Raw genomic sequence first — 16,264 nt, forward strand, 5'->3', positions numbered from 1 at the left:
ATTGATGATTTTAAGGCACATATTTAAAGAAACAAAACACCCATGAATTGTAACATGGTCAAATTTATAAGGTGAGCTATATATAACATATTCTCTAAAATATTGATACCATGTGAAATTCTGATATGGAATATATATTTGTATAGAGTGTAAACTGAAGCTAATATAGTGTAGATCATTTAATGCATTTATATAAAGACATTAAGTACATATGAAGTATAATCTGATTAAGTAGCCAATGTTAGATATATTATTTTGTGGTTTTGCTTTGTTTTGTCTTTCTTATGGTGTTGTTTGTTGTTGAAATGCGGATTTTTTCATGATAGTAGCATGGATATTCTGAGGAACAATTGGTAGCCAAGGATGTGAGAGAAATAATTATTAGAATTAGTAAAATCTTAGGACGGATCATACTTGGAATTTTTATAGAGCAATAAGGTTGATGCAGTCAGATTTTTAAGAATGGATAATACTGTATGGAAATGCCTCCCCCCTGCCTATATATGTGGGGTTTTGTTTTGTTTTGTTTTTGATTTTATTTGTATTGTTTTTGTTTCTTGTCTGTGTGTTTATTGTATATAGAAAAAAATAAAATACTTTTAAAAAAAGGAATCCTCATTTAGATAGGGGCAAAGTTGGGTGATTAGCCTAATCTGGTTAAAGGCTGATCTGGACACAGCTGCAAACTGGGACTCCCAAAAAGGAGCCAGCTCCAGAAGAACACCCAAATTACACAGTTTACATGGTAAATTCCAGCGATAGTTGTATCCAGATTGTCAAAATAAATTTGGGCAGGAGTAGAGGTAAGCAGGGATCTGGTGGTGATGCGGATTAAACTGCAGAAGCCTCTGTTCTGCAAGGTTGGAAGACCAGCAGTCGTAAGATCGAATCCACGTGACGGAGTGAGCTCCTGTCGCTTCTCCCAGCTCCTGCCAACCTAGCAGTTCGAAAGCATGTAAATGCAAGTAGATAAATAGGTACCACCATGGTGGGAAGGTAACAGCATTCCGTGTCTAGTCGCACTGGCCACGTGACCATGGAAACTGTCTACAGACAAACGTTGGCTCTACAGCTTGGAGATGGGGATGAGCACCACACCCTAGAGTCGGACACGACTGGACTAAATGTCAAGGGGAACATTTACCTTTACCTAGAGGTAAACAGCAAGACAGAATTTCACCAGGATGCTGGTCAATTGGACTGCTATAGTCTAGTTTTCTTGTAGTTTATACTGGAACTGCTGAAGTAACTCTCTTATTGGATTTTCAGTCATGTATTCTCACCCATTCTGCCTTTGGCACCTTTCTAAGAACCAGGCATGATTTTTAATAAGGCTGTGTCACACAAGTAAGACAAAGGGATCCTTCAGGTGAAAACCCCCCAGACAGATTGTGTTCTCTGGGGCAAGACACTTTTCATTCTTCATCATAATCTTTATAGGGAATTCATATAATTTTGCATAAACATACGCCTTATTGTTATATACACCGGTCAGTGTTCTGTTACATAGCTCAATTTATAGAATTCCCACATAACTAGTCTGGCACCTAGATAACAGCTTTTCCAGATCCCACATGGGACAGAGCTCCACTGTCTCCAAGTGTCAAAGTCTAAGACGTATGAAGGAAGAAGTGTATCACATATGGGTTCTTCAACAGGAAAAAGAACATTATCCTTAAACTGGGGTGGACAACATGTGGGGAGTAGGACACATGAGATGGGGCATTATTTTATACCCCTGCAGCATCCTCTGCTGTTAAATTTATTTGGATGCCACTGTTTGAGCAATGCAGCATTAGTATTAGCAATTCCATGACATAGTAAAGCATAAGGATAGCACATGCCCTGTTTCAGAAGGAAACCATGCTCTTGAAATTCAATTCTCCTCAAGTGGTGTGTTTCACGTGTTCCAAGTTTTATGGTGAAGATTCAGTTTTCCAGCAACTGAAAGTATTGTTTTTGTTTTAACCTCCCTACAGTTCTAGAATTTTTTGGAAACAGGCAGTGATTGGAGGTGTGCAGCTCACCAGTAAATCAGAGGTACGTGCAACTTGCTCCTAGAGTCATAGAGATTGCTCACTCTGACTTTAAGACAAAGGTGTTCTGGCCAGCTTCCAACTGAGTAGCTCAAAACTGTTTAGGAGAATTATGAATAGAGATGGGGGTATTCGTATTCATATACGAATATCCCCGCACTGGTGGTGTTGATGAGGGTCCAGCTTCATTGAGCCAGATGGTCCACTCACCAATCTGCCACAGACGCAGACCGCGCGATTCTACCAATGGATCCGCAGTGTGCGATCCGCTTGCCATTTCTGGTGGGAGGCGGAAGGACAAGCCTCGCTGTAAGGTCGAAGAGTGGCGAGTGGATAGTGCGCTGTAGATCCATTGGTAGAATTGCGCAGTCCGCATCCGCAGTGGATCCGTGAGTGGGCCTTGTTAACACCACCTGTGCAGGGATATTCGTATACGAATACCCCCATCTCTAATCATGAACTAATAATGCTGTTTCAGTGAAATGTAGTTCACACTGTGAAATATTTAAAGAATCCAAAGCATTTCACAGGAGGCTCTAGCAAAGATGTAGCATGGGAAAGTGAGGATTTTAGATCAGCCATGAAGCATAGCCCTATGAGAATGAAACAGTGGAAACAACAACCTGAGGAAACCAAGCTGTTTTTGCTTGTGACCCTTCAACTAGGGTTTATACATTTCAGTACAAAATTTATATGCACTAGATTTAATCTGAAAATGTGTCCCTTCTCATCATTCTCAGTTATTTCCTTTATGAATATGATTCAGAAGTGATACTTCTTTTCATTTCACTTCTGAGCTAAACCTGGGAAACTGCAAACATTTAGGATCAAGCTACACAGAAAGATATTTACTCTCAATTAATGAACCAGTATGGTTTTCACGTGGATTTAATGAACTTTTCATGCCATATTTGAAAAATAGCATTCAAAATATTTCAGTAAAATAACTTACTCATTGAAAACTATTGTGCCAAAAAATGAAAACTTTCTCCCCATTATTAAGCTTAGTCATAATAAAAGATAGGAATGTCAAATGCATATCCTTCTACAACCTGGTTTAGAAACTGTTTTCCAAGGTTATACAAAATGAAACAGATCCAGTTACACATACTTGTTTGTTCTGAGTTATGCTGCATGTCAGTAACCCTCAGTTTAAGGGAAAAAACTATCTCTGATGGATGACTGCATGAGAGCTCAAGGCTAAAGTATCAACTAGAAGCAAGGCTTAACAGAGATATAGAGTATTCAATAAAATATAAGTCACAACAAAAAAAATACAGTTCCTGCCACTAAAATTTGAAAGTGAAGAGTGGTGCAAATACACTTGTTACAAAATAACTACTGTATATGCCTATGGGACAGTAGTCATGCAAAGAAAGTACAGTTGGGTAGTCTGGATATTTCCTGGGCGTTTCCCTTTTTGTTTTGCTATCCTGATCACTTATGGATTCACTTCCTTTTCCAATCAGTCTACAGTACATGTACTGGATTTAGAGTGCTGAAGGAAGACAAGGATCTTGCAGTTCATTAGGTAGAGCACATGGTTAGTAAGCAATATATCCCAGGATTCATTCAATCTGTCATCTCTGGTTAAGAAACTTCAGATAGCAGGGATTGCCTGAACACACAAAAAATCCTCTCACTTACCAGTCATAGCAACAACCTGGAAAATGTAAGATACTATAACCATCCAGTTCCTGCAGTTTCTTGGAGTTATGGACAGTGTCAAGAAAACAATGTGAATGGTACATAGTAGTTCTGGGCCAGTTTGTATGCAATACTGTTTTATAAATGAATGAGCAGAAAATATAAATTAAAAAAAGACACCACCAAGCTTCTATTCAAGAAGCTTGTCTAGACAACATCAGGAAAGATGAGAACATAGGCAGATGGTGGAAGCTGGTGTTTATTATGAAGGGAGCACAAGCTAGACTGTCAAAGAAGGCTGGCTTGGGCTGCAGAGAGACTGTGGATACACTACGAAAAAGGAACAAAGGATAAGAACTAAGAATAGGATGTCTTTAGGCATGTCATCACAACTGGTTGATACTAAAGAGAGAGAAAGTAGCTAATAATAGCAGAGCCCACAGAGATGCAAACTGAAGCATTCAAAACTAACTACCATTAGCACTGAAAGATATTTAGGCCCCAAAGGCAAGCCGCCCCAGTAGACGCTGTCTAGGGGGGCAGGGTATAAATCGAATGAATGAATGAATGAATGAATGAATGAATGAATGAATGAATGGAATGAATGAATGAATGAATGAATGAATGAATGAATGAATGAATGAATAAATAAATAAATAAATAAATAAATAAATAAATAAATAAATAAATATTGTTGCCCTTGCTTTAAACACTGACACATTGAAGAACAATGAGCACAGTTTACAAATAGTAGTTTACGGTCTTTTCTGTTCTGTTATTAATGGGCATTGATAGTTGTCTTACCCATAGATTGATAGCAGAAATTCTACAAAAACTATGCACTTAACAACACATTATGCTTCCCCACACACACACTGATTGGGAACAATGCAACACTTTGTGGACTTTCTTATCTCAATATATACTGAAGGGAAATATGTTTGAAAAGGTTGCTTGTGACATATTTCTAACATTCCTTTTAACCTAACTTGACTGAACTCCAGAAATTTCTTTTATAACTTTTGCAAGAATAATTATTTATGGCTATCCACTAAATCTAATAAATAATTATAACGAAAATGCATGAAGTTGCATTTCTGTACTTGACAGGGAGATTTATGCATTAGAAAGTGGCATTAAAAGTTAAGAAGCTAGCAGACAGACAGATTGCTTCATTTCTACTTTTACCAATCTCTATAAGTGTGTATATAGGCATACAACAACAACACAGTAATTTAACACTAATCCATTACATGTTGCTTGTGCCTCAGTTCTTCACCCAGACTTGAACCACATTCATGTGGCAGAAAACCCTACCAGTGTCACTGGTAGCTGTCCCTTTGCAATCATAGCCCAAGTCTAGAACTCTAAACTCAGTAGGTCAATCAAGATTACTCTCACATAAACTTACACAGAATTGACCTATTTAACAGTTAACTTCTTGAAACACCATAAAGCATATCTGTATTACACTGTGCCTAGTTTATCTTATACTCAAGGTTATATCAGTCCTTAATATTTGTCTAATTCTCCCCCTTCCTTAAAAAAAGATATCTCAGGCGAGGTATGGCTACATTTTCAAGATAAAAGAGTATCCAATTTGTTCAGCATCAAAACCACTGTAATCTTATGGACAACCTGCATTTGTCACATTAATTAACAAACAAAAGTCTCAATCTCACAATACCCACAATCCAAGCAAGTTCATTATTTATCCATTTCAGGAACCTGCTGTTCTGCACACTAGCTAAGAAATTAGCACTCTTCAGAACTAATAACAAATGTATATATCCCTACTAATCATACAGTACAGAAAGACTAACCTTTACAATATTTGCAGATCAAAGGTAAAAATTATGTAGGCATCAGCATGAAACTCAGCTATATATTATCAAATCCACTTTGACAGAAAAAAAAAGTTAATGTAAAAATTTTGTACAGGGAGCAAAAACATGTAAACCAGAGTTGGTTCAGTAAAATATGTCTTTGCTAGGTTCTTTCACAGAATACAAGTTACAGAACAATAACACTCTACTTCTGTGTGGGATGGGGGGGGAATAAGTTGCAACCTCAACTTGTTTCTGTATTCTTATTCTGTAGAGAAAAATCTGATGTCAGGCTACCACATTCATACAGGTTAAGAATTTCAATACAGAAATGTCACATATTGAAAATTGTTTGAGTATACTGAAAAGAGGTTCATCTTCAGTGGTTTTATGTAACATAGCAGGTTCTGCCGTTCTCTAAAAACAACTGTTCATCCCAACTAGACAAAACCTATTTGACCAATGGGATTTACATAGATGTCGATTAACCAAAGTCCAATTGATTCACCAGATCTTTTCTAGTTGGGATTAACAACTGGACTGAAATAAAATAAGCTTTTTTTTCTTAAAGTGAATGGTTCAAGAAAGTTCTTTTATAATGCAGAACCACTCCTTGTTTGTGAGACTAAATGTCAGGAAACTACCACAATTCCCTTGCAGTTACAGCCCACATTATCTTCTCTATGTGACCTGGCAATCACTGGGTTTCCCCCAATTAAATAAGAGATGCTCCACTGCTGCACACCATGATTCAAGAAATACAAGTGTGTAACAGGAGGCAAGACTGCATCATCTATGGCACCTTTCCAGGACTGGGGCATACATTACACAAAGGACACCATTAAAAAGCCATAAACCCCAAGTTTAAGGAGGTTCCCAAGGGCAACTCTATAAGAGGCAAATCCAAATGGGAGCAACCTCTTAACCTTTTTCAGAAAAAGCAACAGCTTTATGGCACAAGAGCTTTGTTGATGTTGAAGGCATCACAAAACACTCTATTTAGCAAAGAAAAGGAAAAGAAGCAGAAGCACAGGCTGGATGTAAGCAAGCAAGCAAGCTGCTTTCACCAGCCACAAACAATCACACGTTTGTCTACCTTAGCAGCCCCAACAACTCAGGGTCTGGATTGTGAAGGCACAGCCTGGAGTTGGAGGAGGTTACCCACCAGATGGGTTTCAGTGCTGTGTTTTGAAGATCCCTCCCAGGTAGTGGGCTACTGTTGTCACAACCGCAGAGTTCCCAAAATCTTACACGAGACCAAAGTCACAACTTTGCTTTCTTTCAGCCCCTTCATTATCCCTCAAGCCTCCCCTCTCTCCATGCAGGTGTGCCTTTAAAGGGGCACTTGTGAGTCTTTCTCCGCGGGTCGCCTGGCTCCCTGCTGGCAGCTTCTTAGACGGGGCAATTAGGAAGTGCAGCCCCTTCCCCCTCATTTCTCCCCATCACGCTCATCCACCGCATGCTATAAATAGGATGCCAGGACAAGGTGAGCGGGGGTGGGTGGTGGCGAGGGGGATACCTGGACATGACAACCTCTAGACTGGGCAAAAGACCAGCCCTCCACCCCGCCCTGTCACCTGCCCGGCTCCCTCTCCCTCAGGTGCTCAGCGGCGCTCCTCTCGGGACCGGTCTCCCTGACTCACCTGTCTAGGGTAAGAGCCCCAGCAGGGCAGAAGAGCGCGGGACAACGGCGAGCCCGAGCCCCAAGGGGGGCGCTGGGGTCCTGCGAGCGCTGAGCGGAGCCGCCCTGCCAGCCGGCGATATAAATAACATTATCTGGGCGAGCAGGGACATTCCTGCCCAGGGACAGCTTTGCTGCCCGGCCCAGATAGTCCCGCTCCCTCCGGGGGAGGGAAAGGAGGAGGAGGGAGGGAGGGAGGGAAGGAGGGAGGAGGCGCCTGCCCTGCAATGCAGCACAGCGGCCCCCCCAGGCCAGCGCCAGCAGCGGCACCTGGCGATGCCCAGCATAGCAGCCGCGGGTACCTGCTGCTGCTGCTACTGCTGAGAGGGGTCCCCCGAACCGAGCCACACCCGGCAGCAGGCAAAGAGCGTCGCCTCCGTACATAAGCCTCCGCCAAGCTCTCTTAGGCGTGAGGCAAAAAGCCACGGGAGCCGCCGCGCCGCCACCAAAGGCGGAGAAGGAAAAAGCGCGGGCAGGCAGGCGGCCGGGCGGGCGTGGGGGGGGGGAGGAACGGCAAGCGCGGGAAGAGCCCCAGAACAGCCACAGAGTCTCCCCTCAGTTTAGCGGGAGGTATCTCAAAGGGGGAGGAGGAGAAGGACGATCGGCCCCCACGCGGTGTAACAGCGGGTGCTCTGTCACGACGAGAAAAGGAGCCCTCTGAGCTGCCCCGGACTAAGGACTAGAAGGGAGGGAGGGACGGAGGGAGGCAAGCAAGCAGGGCTTGACTCCAGCTCCCGCCTCTCGCAAGAGCACGCGCCGCTCCGTGAGTTGACTGACAGGAAACGGTGCGGCTGCCGAGTTCCTTCGCCGCCTATAGCCCAGGGGCTAAAGCAGCTGAAGGGGGGGGGGGAGGCGATGAATAGCCTTTTGAAGACTCGCTTCCCCTAGCTACTAGTTGCTGATAGGAACGGCTGAAAACGCAATCTTTTCGTCAAAAGTCCTGTAAACGTTACTCCCTGGCAAACTCTTGTCGCGATATGAGGTGCCTTCCTCCTCAGTAGTCAATATGGTAATAAAATCAGAAGCGCTGGTGCTCATCATCACGGGTTCTATAACCAGGTCCCCAAAGTGGGAGTCCAAAGACAGGCGGCTCTCTTGAGCCATAGGAACAACCCAGGTCCATCAGTTTTTATCTTCTTCGGGGCTAGGCCCGTTTAGTTACACCTACAGTCATATGAAAAAGGAAGGACAGCTTCTTTAAATTCTATGGTTTTCCATGGCATTGTAAAATACTGTAAGTCATGACACGGCGTCATATGTCATGTGTTGCTCATCTGGGGTTCTATTTACCTAATTTTCATACCTGCTAAGGACCAGATGGTTTTTATTATGTCCTGATATGTAAAACCATAGAATACTTTCTTTTTCACATGACTGTATATAACCTGTATTTCTCCAACTGAGCTCAAGGCGGTGTACATGGCTGTCCTCCGCGTTATCCTCACAACAACCCAATGAGGTAGGATGGCAGGACTAGCTGAATGTCACACAGCTGGCTTTCATACCTCAGTCGCGATTGGAAACTGGACCTTTCAAGAAGTCCTACTCCATCCAATCCAATGCTAGCTTTTGCAAAGGTAACGAGAATCGGCTTTATCAGCTCAGAATCAAAAAATGTGACTGTGGAAAACCTCCTCTCCTGCTTAGGGTATTGTATTGTTGCCAAAATCTGACTGAGCAAGGAAACTAAGAGGGCAACAAATGATGTCATCGCGCCAGTCATCATCATTGTAAAAAGCCAGCGTCCCGACATCGTAAGCCTTGACTCCCTTGACCCTCAACACAGTTCCTCACTCTCCTAGACGATATTCTGCTCCATCCGTCGTTCCCGCATTTTTTTCCTGCACTGGTAGGAAGTTTGAGAATACAGTACCTGCAGCGCCACCAGCTTGCTCCTGCCTTCCCTTGACCTGCAAAGATCACAGACCACGGTGATCCCAGAACCTTTGTTATTTTTGTTGATAACTCGACTCCGAAGGGTTCATAAGCAAGCCAAAACACAACAAAAATAACAAGAGTAAAAAAGTAATGGACCTGGTAATCACCTCAGCCTGTAAATAAAAGCTGCCGCCGCACCGCAGGCGGGTATTTCTGCAGACCAAAATACAAGGGATGCCGCCCGTGATTAAAAAATTCTCAGATAGCGAAGGGAGAAAGGAAGAAGCCGCGGACGGGTGGGGGCGATCTACTCATCACTCCAGCGCTGCAGGGACGACGGGACACTTGAATCCGTTTTCAGATCCTAGCTGTAGCGAGGCTGTTGTTTACAATAACTCTCTCCCTTTTTCCAAGTCAGCAAATCTCGGTTGCCTGAAGAAAGTTGCTTATCTGCTATTGCTTGAAAATGATATAGCAGGCAATCGGCAGTAATTTCAACCAAGCTTTTTATTCAGTTTATTTTCCAGCCCTCAACAACAAAAGTAACATACAACCAATTTGTCCCATCTGTATTCTGTAGGTTGTAATTAGGATAGTGGGGATGGTGTGCATATATTTTACCCAGATATCAAAGTTCTTGACTACAACTTTTTTAAAAAAACTACAAATGTAGAAGCAATTGCAGTAAAGAAGAAAGTACTATAAGAATTTGAAGTTAATATATTTACATGCATAACTAATATCTGCTCAGTTACAATACTACATTTAAAAAACACTTTAGATTTATTATGAAAGAATTGATTATGTGAGATGCCCCTTTTTATATCTTCTCTGTACGAGGGTTCATAGGAATCAGTGGGCCACTTCTGTCATTGCCCTCCAACTAAGCATGCTGGGTACTTAATAGCCTGCTGAGTCAATTAACCTAGCATAAATGTGTACTTTTAAAGTTTTTTCAATTGAAATGTATTCTTGGACTAAAAGAGGGATTATTTTACTTTTCAAAACCTTACCCTTTACAAAGCTTCTAACTACATTAATTGTGTTTTGTTGGTCAATTAAGCCACCTTTAGTGAATAGGAAAGAGAAGAGAACCAGTAGGGGGAAATGTTTATTTAGTGCTAATCCTGAGGAATTCCCAGTTTGGTGTAGTAGATAAGAGTGCTGGGCTAGGACTCTGGAAACCAGGGTTTGAATCCCCGCTCAGCCATGGACACTCATTAGGGGAATGGAACTGTAGTAAAGTCACTCCTTATATATATAACTTACTTGAAAGCCCTATTAGGATCACTATAAGTCAGTTCTATCTTGAAAGCACAGAACTCTAACTTAACAGCACATAACACAAATCTGAGGAAAAACATTTAAACCAGTATAAAAAGAACTGTGCATGGTAACATATCAAGAACAAGCTTTTAGCATGCAGTGCACCCTTACGAATGATAACCATTCTGTTTTTAAACTTTGGGGGAGATGGTGGGGACACCCTCTTACAATTTTCTTACTGTACATATAACATTAAAATACTGGCAAATCATTTATTAGTGTAAGGCAATATTTTCTGTGCTAATCTGGATAGTTTAGTGATTTAGGTATCTGGCTCCAAAGCCAGAGGTTGGGAGCTTGATTTCCCACTGTGCCTCCTGTGAGTAGAGTCAGCCTGTGTGGGCTTGGGTAAACTGCAAAGTTCCTGGGTACCCCCAGAAGAAAGGGATGGTAAACCACTTCTGAATAGTATCTACCAGGAAAACCTGGAAAGAATCACCATATTACAGAATTTACTTCACAGCACATTATGATTAGTATCAATCTTTTTTGTAAGTCATCTACCACAAGATCTTGGTTTTTAGGCTTGCAAGACCTGAGCACAGCTATTAATGGCAGGGCCATGTGGAAGTCACTAATTACGTTGTTAAGTCAAAAGTAGATTGACAACATATAATATACACATAATAAACACACAAATATTTTAATATCTCAATCTCATTCAAGATCATTAACTGCTGGATAGTTCAGTGGCTTAGGTCTCTGGCTGCAGAGCCAGATGTTAGGAGTTTGATTTCCCACCATGCCTCCTTGACAGTAGCTGGGCTTGATGATCTATATCAGTGGTTCTTAACCTTTGTTACTCAGATGCTTTTGAACTGCAACTCCCAGAAACCCCAGTCAGCACAGTTGGTGGTGAAGGCTTCTGGGAGTTGCAGTCCAAAACTCCTGAGTAACCCAAGGTTAAGAACCAGTGATCTATATGGTACCTTCCATTTCTGCCGTTTTTAAGACTATTAAGATTATCTGCAGTTTGAGGAGGAGGATCGTCGTCGTTTAGTCGTGTCCGACTCTTCGTGACCCCATGGACCAGAGCACGCCAGGCCCTCCTGTCTTCCAGTGCCTCCCAGAGTTGGGTCAAATTCATGTTGGTGGCTTCAATGACACTGTCCAACCATCTCATCCTCTGTTGTCCCTTTCTCCTCCTGCCTTCACACCTTCCTAACATCAGGGTCTTTTCCAGGGAGTCTTCTCATAAGATGGCCAAAGCATTGGAGCCTCAGCTTCAGGATCTGTCCTTCCAGTGAGCACTCAGGCTTGATTTCCTTCAGAATGGATAGGCTTGCTCTCCTTGCAGTCCAGGGGACTCTCAAGACCCTCCTCCAGCACTACAGTTCAAAAGCATCAGTTCTTCGGCAGTCAGCTTTCTTTATGATCCAGCTCTCACTTCCATACATTACTACAGGAAAAACCATAGCTTTGACTATTCGGACTTTTTTTGGCAAGGTGATGTCTCTGCTTTTTAAGATGCTGTGTGCATCTTAAATAAATGCAATCTATCATCATAAAAAGGTAAAGGTTCCCCTTGACATTTTTAGTCCAGTCGTGTCCGACTCTAGGGGGCAGTGCTCATCCCCTTTTTTAAAACCGTAGAGCCAGCGCTTGTCTGAAGACAGTTTCCGTTGTCACGTGGCCAGCGTGACTAGGGAACACCATTTTATCATAATAGATTGCATTTATTCTAGAAAAGGCTTCATTCCAGGATGAAATCAAACAAACATGAAAAATCAGAATAAAATTAATCTATGAAAGGATAAGTCTTTTCAATGTTGCAATAATTTCAGGCAACGTCTGCTTGTCTAATTCTGCAAGCTTCATTTATATTGTTTCCATGTTCCATATACACAAATTTACTTCAAGACGTAGCTAGTCAAAACATATTGAAAACAGTCTTACAGTTGTGACAAAAACAAATACTTAAAAATATATGGTCATTGAACTTAGGTAAAGGTAAAAGTTCCCCTTGACAATTTGTCCAGTTGTGTCTGCTCTAGGGGGCGGTGCTCATCTCCATTTCCAACCCATAGAGCTAGTGTTTGTCCGAAGACAATATTCTGTGGTCACGTGTCCAGTGCAACTAGACATGGAACGCTGTTAACTTCCCACCGTGGTGGTACCTATTTATCTACTCACATTTCGCATTTTGCATGATTTCGGACCGCTCTGTTGTGTGGATTCGATCTTACGACTTGCAGGTCTTCTGATCTTGCAGCGCAGAGGCTTCTGTTGTTTAACCCACAGTGCCACCACGTCCCTTCATTGAACTTAAGTTCTAGGCAAATATTGAAGCCAGATTTCCTTCCAAAATACAGAAGTAAATTATACATTTTTAAAAAAAAATTATAGTGATAATGTTTTTAGTTACATTGTAAACATACAAGAGTTTATAGCCTAATAAGGCAGAGAATACATCTCTAAAACATATAAATGAACTGTAAAAGTAATGTTACTTTAGGTACTCTTCAGTACTTTAAAAGCATTTTTAAATGCTAAAGTTGTTAAAACTAAATATTTTTTTAAAAAATAACTTTCTTAGCCTCTATCACATTTTTTACACAAAATAGTTCTTAGTGTTCACCCCTTTGCCAGTTAAAATCTATGGAGAAAAACCATTGATGATTCTTGTGCTTTGATGTCTGGTGTCCAAAGTGGTGTGGAATCATAGTGATCTGAAAAATGTTTATAATGTGTTTCCTATATCTACATGACTTATTCCAGTTGTTTCCCCTTTCTTCTTGCTAAAAACAAATTCTTATCTGGTCCCTCAGGTTTTACAATGGTAGGAAACCACTGGATGTGCTACCATAATATAACATCTCATAGACTTTATATCTGCACAGTTCTTTAGCTAGGAAGAAAACTTTTGCATATATTTCTTTTGACTATTCTTGTTACCTTACAAAATGTCTACCTGACATTTCTGCTACATTAGCACTAACATGATAGTCATGAAAACCTACATTTCATGGATTTGCATTTTCCAAAAGATGATGCTATCCAGTTATACAATATTCCTTTTTATTTATTCACTTCTTATTTACAATAATCTCATCTCTATGTTTACAGATCCTAAGAAAACATTCATTCAGTTGCCAAGATGGTTTATAATTGATTGACCATGCTTTGCTGGAGCCCCCCCCCCCCCGGGAGCCCTGACACATTTGAAGGGTGCCACAGACTAGAAACAATTCTTCACATATCACCTTATAAGGTTCATTATATTGTACTACTTATACAATTCTGATTCGGCCTATATTTCTTTCATATGATGTGTATGGCTGTGACTAAAAAAAGGTTGAGAATGGCTGCTGTAGAGCATATTCTTCTGCACCCCCTTTAATTTTCTAACTCTCTTAAACACACACGTTATTCAGCCCCAGCCCAGCCCCAATATCTGAATGTTTGTATTTTGCTTGTAATTCTTTGTTAAAAAATTGAACAGATGATCTCAGCTGCTGGAGTTCAACTGCCACTGGTCAGATGTCAGATGTCAGCAATATAATGTAGCTTGCCCCCCCACACACACACACTATTGCTCTGTGAAGTCATTTGTGTTGATCTGTGAAGATCTGGATCTGTCTTTTTTCAAAGAATCTGTTGCTTGTTATTCTAACATGAAAAGGAAGAGAGAGAAAATAAAACAAAACAAAAAATATGACTGCTCTTCTTCTGGCCTATAGACAAGAGGGAAGCGTGTGTTAGGCTATTAAGAATTTAAAATTGTTTTGGTATGGTTGAGGCTTTCAAAACTTTAAATTTAAAAAATAACTCTTAGTTATCACTGTTAAGACCAACATCAAAACAGATATCTTGCATTTCTACATTTCACACTTGTCTCATTGCAATGTTTTAATAAACAACTGTTTACTGAGGCTTTATCTTCTACATTTGAAGAAGTGAGCTACAACAGTCCATGGGATAATGTAAAACGATAACAAAAGTATTGCTGTTTCTTTAAAACTGACATTTATTTCAGTGTGAACTTCCATAGCTTACAACCCACTAAAATTTAATAACAGTGAAACTTGTTTCAACTGTTAAGTCTTCACGGTGCTACAGTAAATTTATTTTTATTATACATGTTGAAGCAGATTGACACAACTACTTTATACCTAAGTATATGAAAGTTTATGTCAAATAAATTAATGAATATTTTGTTGGAATTTTATTTGCAGCCTCACATGTTGTTTGTAGTTTGAGTGACTGGGAAGGACTTCTCTGAGCTGGGGTTATTCTCTGTCTATCCATCACTAACTAATCATTCCTTTCAGCATTTGACATTCAAAGAGAACCTTGCCTTTCTGCTGAGTACTCTGTCTCTCTCTTTTGTTGGTTGGTGGCAGTTATTTCCTGCTGTTGATCTGTTCAGTTGGTTGCTAGTATGTGTGCAGTAAAGAAAGCAGTATACACAAGTCTTTAATTTGAAGCAATTGTAAGTAAATAAATATTTTTATTCTTTACCCTAGAAGTGTCTCATAGTGAGTTATTGAGACTTTAAGTGGCTGTTAATGGGAAAGGGGAGGGCTCTGGGACACTTGTAGCTTTTCTCCTTTATGGATCTCTGTACTTCAACTGTTTAGTAAAAAGAGAATTTTAGTAGATATTCCAAAATTCTGCAGTATCTTTAAGGTGTCACAAGATTCTTTGTTATGTTAATTGTTTAATTAATTCTGGAATGAAAGACTTAGGTTCAGAGATAAACAATAAAAGACCATCTGCATAAGGAATAATTTTAAATTTCAAGTGGACAATCTTGGGGTTTGGAGAAGTGTCTGGTTATTCAATTAACTAGACAAAATTGTTTTCAATTGGAGACAATTCATCACAGAGAATTTTTTCTGATTTGCAGTTCCAGTGGTACCCAGACACTATTACCTATCTTAGAATATAGATTATCTGGGATACAGTATTTCACAGATGATTTTGTTAAATCTAACTAACTTTACTTTGCAGATACCCTTGGGTTTAAATAGATGGGCACCTTTAAATTTATCCCTTTGGGGCAAGATAAATAGGCTCAAAATGAATATTAAACCTCAAATTATACAGTATATGTTCTTTGTGCAATTTTCTCACCACAATTTTTGCGATGACAACGTGTGTGCAAATGTGTGATCTCACATTATTATACTGGTGGGAGTTTCTGTTCAGATTAAGCTCAATAGGATATCAGCCTGGATGTTTAATTTAAGGTCCATGTCCACCAGAAGAATATGTTTAATTTTATATTCTGACAATTTTTGCTCTTGCCTTCAACCAAGATCCCAAGGTAGGTTTAGTGATCCACGTAACAGGCAATTATGAGAGCCTTAGGAATTTTTGCATCAGAAGCAAATAGTCAACATGTATAGGCACTGAATGGGCCTAAATTTTGTAAATGGTATTATAAAAATAGGGGCAGTGGCACAGAGGCACAGCTTTTCCTGGGGCACACTGAGTTTCCTAGTTAGATCTGGGAGAAGCTTTGTTGGAATATGACTCTCTAGGTGAATCATGATCTCAGGAAGAACCTGGAGATGTGCAGGAGGGAATACTTACAGAAACACCAAAAGCGGTGGGCTGAAGAGAAAATCCAGGAACTGACAAAAGCCTGGGAAAGGGGGAGGGGAGGCTCCTGGAAGAGGAGGAAGACCTATGGGGAATGGGGACTATAAAAGAGGGCTTAGAGACAGCAAAGGGAAGGAAACAAAGGGAGAAGACAAGGGTGAAACAGATTAAGCTGGCATGAACAGGGAAAAGGAGAGTGGAAAGATTAAGAAACACTGAGTGATGCTATAGACCAGTGGTCCCCAACCTTGGGCTTCCAGATGTTCTTGGACTTCAACTCCCAGAAATCCTAGACAGCAGAGGTGGTGGTGTAGGCTTCTGGG

General features: G+C 40.8%; 1 protein-coding gene across 4 annotated transcripts in view; it reads right to left on the bottom strand.

Moving 5' to 3' along the window:
• Window positions 1-7,289, bottom strand: part of SPTB (spectrin beta, erythrocytic) — a 148,062-nt gene extending 140,773 nt beyond the window's left edge. For all 4 annotated transcript variants that reach the window (XM_072985362.2, XM_072985359.2, XM_072985364.2 and 1 more), the window contains exon 1: window positions 7,153-7,289. The gene's annotated coding sequence lies outside the window, so the exon portion shown is untranslated. The remainder of the gene's footprint in view (window positions 1-7,152) is intronic.
• Window positions 7,290-16,264: the final 8,975 nt, after the last annotated feature.

This window comes from Pogona vitticeps, chromosome 1, assembly GCF_051106095.1.
Source record: "Pogona vitticeps strain Pit_001003342236 chromosome 1, PviZW2.1, whole genome shotgun sequence".
Taxonomy (NCBI): Eukaryota; Metazoa; Chordata; class Lepidosauria; order Squamata; family Agamidae; genus Pogona; species Pogona vitticeps.